The following is an 8763-nucleotide window of genomic DNA, read 5'->3' on the forward strand; positions in this document are numbered from 1 at the left end:
TCATTAGTTTTTTTTTTTATTGATATAATAACATGGAAATACAAAAAAATATGTGAACCATAAAATACATAAGTTCGCAAAACTACGGAGCAGTTTATTGGTGATGAGTGTGGCTACCACCTAGGGTTGCCACCTTTTTTCTATACACATATAGTATTTTTGTCAAAATATTGAAAAAATATAGTATTTACTAGGAAATTTGAAAAAAAAATAGCGCCGATTTGAGGCGAATTAAAAATCCAAGTCACATACGATGCGATATCGGTGACATTTGTATACCCCATTCTTGAGTGATGAAAATATAGTATTTTTCGTACTATATTGTTTTTGTATCATATATAGTACAAGTGACTAAAATATAGTACGATACTATATATAGTATGGGTGGCAACCCTACTACCACCAGTTTCGCACTGACATAAACTCTAGCGAGAACGTAACTTACTTTCTATGCATCTCGCTCGTACGGACATCTTCGTGCGAGCGAGATGTATAGAATAGTTATTTGTTATACAAGGGTGCAAAGTTGTATTTTACCCGCGAGTGTGGAATTGAAACACGAGCAAGCGAAAGGATTCTATAGTTGAACCACGAGCGAAGCGAGTGGTTCTAAAATAGAATCCTGAGCGTAGCAAGTGTTTCAACACACGAGAAGTAAAATACATTTGCACCCGTGTGTAACACAAAACTTTTCCCCTCACTATAGCGAGGAAAGTGCAACATCCACAGGCGTTAGATCATCTTCATCACTGGAATCACTCATTTTTTTACGATATTAACACACAAAACACAACACACTAAAAATTCTGATGTTTACGTGAGTCGGTGAGAACAGTAAAAATTTTGTTGACAATGACTTCTGTTCTGACGTATGAAATGTCAACGATGCGTTTTGAAATTGCATCGACTCAACTTGTGCGTTCAGAATTATATTTAACATCATTACAAAAAATCTAACGTTTCTTATGGAATTTTAAGGTTTATGACTTAAAAATATTAAACAAAGCTAAATTTGGTATTTTTTATTAGATTCTCAAACCATTTATTTAATGATAATTAATATCGAACGAACCATTATCATGAGCGTTTTACGTTTTGTTATCTGTCAAGCTACTTAAACACGCTCCATCCAAGGTCAAATTACTTTCCCCACTAGTGGATAAAATGCGTTTTTCCCCGCTTGTTTTAAAGGATAATAGACGGCTTTCCGAGCTAGTGAGGGGAAAAGTAAATTACGTAGACGTTAGCTTTTATGTCAGTATTGACACTGTCAGTGACTCAAGGGTAAAGGTCGCTCGTTTTATACAGCAAAAGCAAAAGTAGTTTATGCCTATTCCTGGTTTCGCCTACGTTGATTAATAATCCCTCGTTAACGGTGTATTTAAAATAAATTCTAGAAACTATAATCAATTAATCACTAATCAAGTGAGATTAATATAAATTTACAAAATCCAACTCAATATCAAATGTTAAGAGCCAACAGGAGTGGTCATTTCTCCATACAAACGTACTCGACTGTTTCCTCCGTGGTTTTTGAAGCTAGAGCAATGATTTTTTCAACACAGATTAATATTGTCAATATCTGTGTCGGTGTGTTTTGCTTTTTTTGATATTTTTGTTTTTTAAGGCGCTAGAGCCCTTCACACATGGCCAAAAATGGCCTCACTGACTATGCCGCAATGAGAGGCGTGGTATTCAAAACTGGTATCAATTAGCCAAAAAATCAAAACAGTCCGACACAGACAATTTCATAATCATTTAGATTTCCAAATTTGGTTACGATTGGTTAAGTTTTGGAGGAGGAAACAGTCGAGTACAAAACCTCGATTTTTGAGATTTTTACGCAGGATTTTTCGCCTAAGCTGCAGTTGTTCTTATCGCACTAATTTTAGGGGCGGGGTCAAGTTTCTAAATACGTACACAGACAGAAAAGTGATGGGCAATAGTCGACATTAAATGTCGATAATCTAGTGATGTGATAAGATCGATAAACCTTTTCAAAGTCGCGATTTGCCTCTTAGTAGGCGAAGTAAGTAAAGTGAGTATGCACTTTGGCCTCAGGGGATATCGTTTAACACTATTTATTATTCCTTGGTTCATACAAAGCTGAGCTGACGCACTAGCTACGAGATTAAGTCCTGGTAACCCGCGAAAAAGGGAGGGGAAAAGTCGGCTTCTGCGGTCCAGTTTGCCTCTATTTCTACATATCTGTTGCTATGAGATCAAATTTGGTATAATTATTGTGTAAATTAGGGACGAATAATTTATTTTAGAAATAATAGTTTCACATTTTCATACACAAATCTGAATATATGAACGAAACATAAAAATCATATATAATTTTTGGTCACTGATTTGCTCTTTAGAAGCAAATTGTGGTGATTTGCACTAAAAATTAATTACACAATTTAGTCCATTTATTCGTTATTTAGAAAAGTATCAGTTCTAAGTACGTATTCATACATTTGATTGTAAAAAGAATTAGTAATACTTTGGTTAAAATATTGTTTTATATTTTACAATTTTCACTATTATTCTAAAATTTATTTTAAATAAAGTATTACTTTTATTAAATCGTTTATGACGTGATCTTATTAAGTATGTATATGAAAAGGGCTCCACGAGGCGAAATACTTTTTACGCCAATTATTTTCTTTTTTTTTTATTTACAACAAAGACGAAAGTTCGAGAAAAATGTGGTTACTTAATAATTGCCTAACTGGTTGAAAAAATAACTTTACATACTATCAACTTATAACCGTAGTATATTCCATGATATGTTTTAAATGCACCATATTTTTTTCTAATTTTTAAAAGAATATTTAATACCTTTAAAATAATATCTGTCTGTCTCTCTGTCAATCTATCTGTCAGTCTGTCACCAGGCTGTATCTCATGAACCGTGATAGCTAGACAGTTGCAATTTTTACAGATGATGTATTTCTGTTGCCGCTATAACAAGAAATACTAAAAACAGAATAAAATAAATATTTAAGTGGGGCTCCCCAAACAACAAACGTGATTTTTTGCTGTTTTTTGCGTAATGGTACGTTTGCGTTTTTTGTTAATAGCTTTTAAACTTTTTTTATGTGGGAATGCTTCGAATACATTTTTCTAGACATCATTCCGAATCTAATGAGGTATCATACGTATGTTTAGGAGTTAGTATCTCTATTAGTGGCAGCCGTACAAGCCCAATTTCAAAGAAAAACCGCAAATGGATGTACAAGTTAGCCGTTTGGCACACGCATACTGAGGTCAAAACAAAATTTTTGACCCGCAGTTCCTAAAAAAATCCCTTAGGAAGGGTGTGCTACAACATTTTTTTTTGTATGGAAAAAAACATTTTTTTTTTCAAAAACCTATCGTGTGTGGTATCATACGAAAGGGCTTTTTGAGGCGATTCTAAAAGTATACCAAATCATTACATTCTAGCCATTTTTTTTTGTAAATTAAAACAAATAGAATTTTCAAAACATACCAAGTTTGGGGTCAAGTTAAAGGGTTAAAGAGGTATTTCCCGTTGGATATATGGATATTACGTATCCTTGTATGATTAATATGTACCGTATCTGCAGTACAGTTCCATAAGTCTCGTAAAATAGGTATTGAAGTAGAACGGCCGGTCCGGGCCGTAGCAACTACGCTCGCATTCCATTGCTAATTGTTCTGTTTATAAGTTATTGATATACCCGACAAAAAAAAAACAAAAAAAAGTGTTTTTTGTTTAATTTAGTTTAATTTGTATACTTTTAGTTTAAGTCATATATGTTAATACCTACAGTATTAAGTTATTTGTTATAGGTTAAGTGTGCGCTCACCGATAAAATGTATTTTGCGTGAAAAAACAATTAATTCTCGTGTAAGTGAATATTATGTATTCTTATGAGAAAATAAAGATCTTTAAACCTAACTGTGTCACTTTGTATTTAAAAAAAAACTAAATAAAATTATTTTTAAAATTCCTTTTTTTGGGTTAGATATGAGGAAATCACGTATCATTTTTGGTATATTGTACAAAAAAAATCAGCCATATCGTATCTGGAGGAGCCCAAACTTGGTATGTTTTGAAAATTCTTTTTGTTTCAATTTAAGAAAAATGGCTAAAATGTAATGATGTGATATATTTTCAGAATCGCTTCAAAAAGCCCTTTCGTATGATAGATAAGAGAAGAATACGATAGGTTTAAAAAAAAAAGTTTTTTTATACAAAAAAAAAAGATTTTTTATACAAAAAAAAGTTTCAGCACTCCCCTCCCAAGGGATTTTTTTTTAGGAACTGCGGGTCGATAATTTTGTTTTGACCTCTAGTATACGTGTACCAAATGGCTAACCTGTACATCGATTTGCGGTTTTTTAATGCGAACAGCTTACACTATATTTTTAACCACCTTGAACGTTTTGTAGACTAGACTATTGTCCCAAATTGGGGTTTCTTATTCATTCCGACCAGGATTAGGAGCTCTTCAAACATACCTATTTTAATCAAAATCTGACTCATAAATAAAAAACGGACCATTAATAAAACTGTATAATTACATCAACGTAAGAAATATCTCATGTCACATGTTTCTTTGTTATGATAATTTTATCTAACCTGAGGCTTTCTTTTTTTCTAATCAACGAAGCCGGAGAGCGACAAATTTGTTTTTCATCACACTTGCTCGAAAAGATCTTATTTCATGCAGGTGTACTGAAGGGAAAACAAAAGGCCTATATTGTTCCCGCGGGAGTTATAGCTTTCTTTTTTTAATTAGATATGTCACTAATTCATACGAAGTACGAACCAAGTAAGTTATAAGTAAAATACTTTGTTTAAAGTATAAGGGTGTGTAAGGGAGTTTTACTTCTAAAATACTGACAATTATAATTTAGTATTTTTGTTTATAATATTTAATTGGATTAATTTAATAGCCGTTTAATATATTTTTACACAAAATTTTCAATCGTGGCTGAATGCCGAAGGTCTGTGCCTTAGATGCCTAACCTGTCAAGAAATGACAATATGGCGGACGAATATTTGAAATGTCACCGTATTTTATAATTATTTCCCTGAAAATTTAGTTTTTCATCACAAGTGTAACGAAAACCATTGTGTGTAACTCCGGGGGTAAGAATATTGTAAACTCCTCCTTTACAAAATCTCTCGTTGCACAATGTAGGTACTAATAGCACAGCGTGTCGAAAGTTGATACTTTCCGCACGGAAACGAGAAAAGAAATGATTGTTTTTTTACTCTCCTGTAAAAGTCAAAATGTTATTTGGATTGCAGGTTGTAGAAGGATATTGAATTCAGCTACCTAAAATCAAGAAGTTAAATCACAATAACAGGAAATAAGTAAACGCTCAGTGGTGGTAGCGAGCTAAGCTAACAGAAAAAGTTTGTAAGAACTAGCTATAGCCTATGATATGCCTATATAGCGGGCCGCGACCGCGACGCGACTTGCAGGTATAAGGTCCGTGAGCGCAAATGATGTGCGCGTCTGTGTGCGTGCACCACACACACGGGGATATGGCGGCGCCGCCCCCGTCAGCGCGACGGAGATAATCAGTTTGAAATCTCAAAATTGAGAATTCGCTCAGCTCCTGTTGGCTCTTAAGGAGCTGAGCTGTTAAGGAAATAAGTGAATGTTCCTCGAAACGTTGGAGGTAAATTTAAAGGGGCCCACTGACTATCAGTCCGCCGGACGATATCGGCCTGCCAGTTGTTTAGAACTGTCAAATTTTTGTTCTAACTGACAGGCCGATATCGTCCGGCGGACTGATAGTCAGTGAACCCCTTAAAAACTTATTTAACGCGATTAAGTCCCGTCTTTGTGAATAATAATTAGTGTGTATTTGCAAACTTATTTCCTGCTCACTTATTTCTATTTCTACTTCCAAATAAATAAAATTAAAATAAAATAATGCTTATTGTTTGGCAAGAGTGGCTTAGCTCCAAGAGCATAGTATCTTAGTATTATGACACCAAAAATAGAAATGAGTAAATCCTACATTTACTGACAAAATTGGTTTGATCAAATAATTTTCGAGAAAATTGTAAAAAAAAATTGTGTGCGACTGTGCGCACGGCACGAATAGCCTCTACCCAAAATAGCATAAACTTACTTCGAATTTTTCGATCCATCGTCGATAAAAACGTATGGGTACATATTCAAAAACGTCGTCTTACCTTCTTCACAGCTAGATATAAAACCGAATTTAAACAAAAATCAAGTCATAAAAGCGTGCCATTAAGAATTAAACTTCAACATTCCCGTCTGTGATTTTTTGAAAAAATACGTCTGGAAATAGAAAATATATTAATTTTACTATTAAAATGACATGTCAAGCTATTATAGGTAGGTAGGTATTATAGGCAGGTATTTGCTATTTCTGTGAAATTGCAAAAGCAACAATCGTATGTATGCTAAAACTTTTGCAAATAGTTCGATATCTCATCGTCGACAAGTTGCCTGAATTTGCACTTTGATTTGTGTACTTTATAAAGAACAAAACTTGGGTGATTTTTCTTTTCGTTGGTAAGATTTCTTTCTTGTTTAAAAATGCGTATGAATCGCATCGTATGATACTCATACTGGGTTCTGTTCAACAATCATCAAAGTGACATGGCTCTATAGGTACGGCGCTGTATCTGTCAATTTGCTTGATAAAATGAGTGACGTACATTGGAAGTGTAAGGAGTGGGGGAGGGGAGGGAGGAGGGGAGGGGGAGGGTTTAGTATTTGTTGTATTTTGTTGTAATAGCGGCAACAGAAATACATCATCTGTGAAAATTATCTTTATTAGTTAAGTGTTGTAGGGTGTCCATGGTTGTAGATAAGTAATTAAATTTTTCCTTACGAAAAAGTTAAATAACAGAAAAAAGCGTAATTGTTTTACTTAAATATGATGGTGAACGATTCATTAACATCAAAGATAGATATAACTCCTTAACTCCGTAATAGATGGATAAAGTCTAAAGAAAAAAACCGGCCAAGTGCGAGTCGGACTCGCGCACCGAGGGTTCCGTACTTTTTTAGTATTTGTTGTTATAGCGGCAACAGAAATACATCATCTGTGAAAATTTCAACTGTCTAGCTCTAGCTATCACGGTTCATGAGATACAGCCTGGTGACAGACAGACAGACGGACAGCGGAGTCTTAGTAATAGGGTCCCGTTTTTACCCTTTGGGTACGGAAATTCAAGAAAATTTGATTCTCGAACAGATGGCGCTACTACCTTTGTCCTACTCTCGAATAGATGGCGTTGACGGTTTCGTTTGTTATTTGACAATTTTAACGCATATCAGTGAAATACCATGGGTCTAAATCATATAAAAATATGAAAACGGATTATATCGCGTATATTGAATTTATAATACATCCCGACGTTTCGAACTCTTTACAGCGTTCGTGCAGCAGCGTTTACCACGAACGCTGTAAAGAGTTCGAAACGTCGGGATGTATTATAAATTCAATATACGCGATATAATCCGTTTTCATAGTTTTATTTCATGAGTAACTATCGCGGTAACCGAAGACAATATTACATATAAAAATAGTTAATGCAAATAAAAAAAATATTTATCCATATATAAATACATTTTATGCTATTTTTATACATCTTCATTTTTAGTTTTAATCGTCTGTCGACAGATGGCAGTGAATTTACTATGATAAGGTTCGCGCCAGCAGCGCGGCTTGCGTGGCGGCCGGGAGGGGCTCGGGCTCCGCCAAGGGCCTGACCATGGAGACTATATAAAGGAGCCAAATCTCTATGTATGAAAAGTGTCCATCAAAAAACAGTAATTAGGCGGCGCCACCATACGCCGAAATACTACCAAAACAACCTACGTAATTTGGTCGGGTTATTTGTTGGTTCATGTTATACTCATGTCCCAGAGCCTAACTAGCGCCACCGGAGAGATTAGGAACTATTATTTAAAGCTGAAAGCGGTCACTTTTGCAACAATTCTGCCATAAGAGATTGGCATCCTTTCCATCCATAGGCCTGACCACAGGGCCTGACACTCTTTGATAGAGAGAGATAGTCTTATTGCGATTCCTATAAAAGGAAAGAGAAAATAGTGCCATGGTTTGTCCTTATCACCGACCGGGTTTTTTTAATGGTCGGGTTATGGCAGCATAGGTAGGAGGCGATGGCGAAATACCGAAATTTATAAGAGTGAAAGAGAAAAAGGATTATGCTGCCATACATTAACCTGTCAATACATGAATATGTCTTTCTCTTACTCCTGGTCGCTCGGTTTCATGTCTATAACTACTATACTATGTCTATGGGCTCCGCAGACGCGGACGCGCCGGGGGTCGCCGGGTTGGTCGCTCTATCCTATTATATAGGTATAATATCCTCTTTGTTAACATTTACTGATTGTGTAGGCTTCGTCCTGCTCACGTCTCATGAATCACCCTGTATAGTCAGAACGAATAGTTAGTTATTCGTTAATTGCTGTTAAATGCGCGATCAATCGAGACACTTGTCTATTAGACCAATAAACAAGGTAGTTGACTCCGACAATAATATAACTAACTTAGCGGTTTCACTCACGTATTTTTAGTCACTCGCGCGACATGTTTCGGAGAACCTAGGTCTCCATTTTCAAGCACTAACAGTGCCTGAAAACACTCACACTGCACTCAGGCACTGTTAGTGCTTGGAAATGGAGACCTAGGCTCTCCGAAACATGTCGCGCGAGTGACTATAAAAATACGTGAGTGAAGCCGCTAAGATATAATCCGACAATAATACTCTGCCATACA

The sequence above is a fragment of the Cydia strobilella genome, chromosome 14 (assembly GCF_947568885.1).
Source record: "Cydia strobilella chromosome 14, ilCydStro3.1, whole genome shotgun sequence".
Lineage (NCBI taxonomy): Eukaryota > Metazoa > Arthropoda > Insecta > Lepidoptera > Tortricidae > Cydia > Cydia strobilella.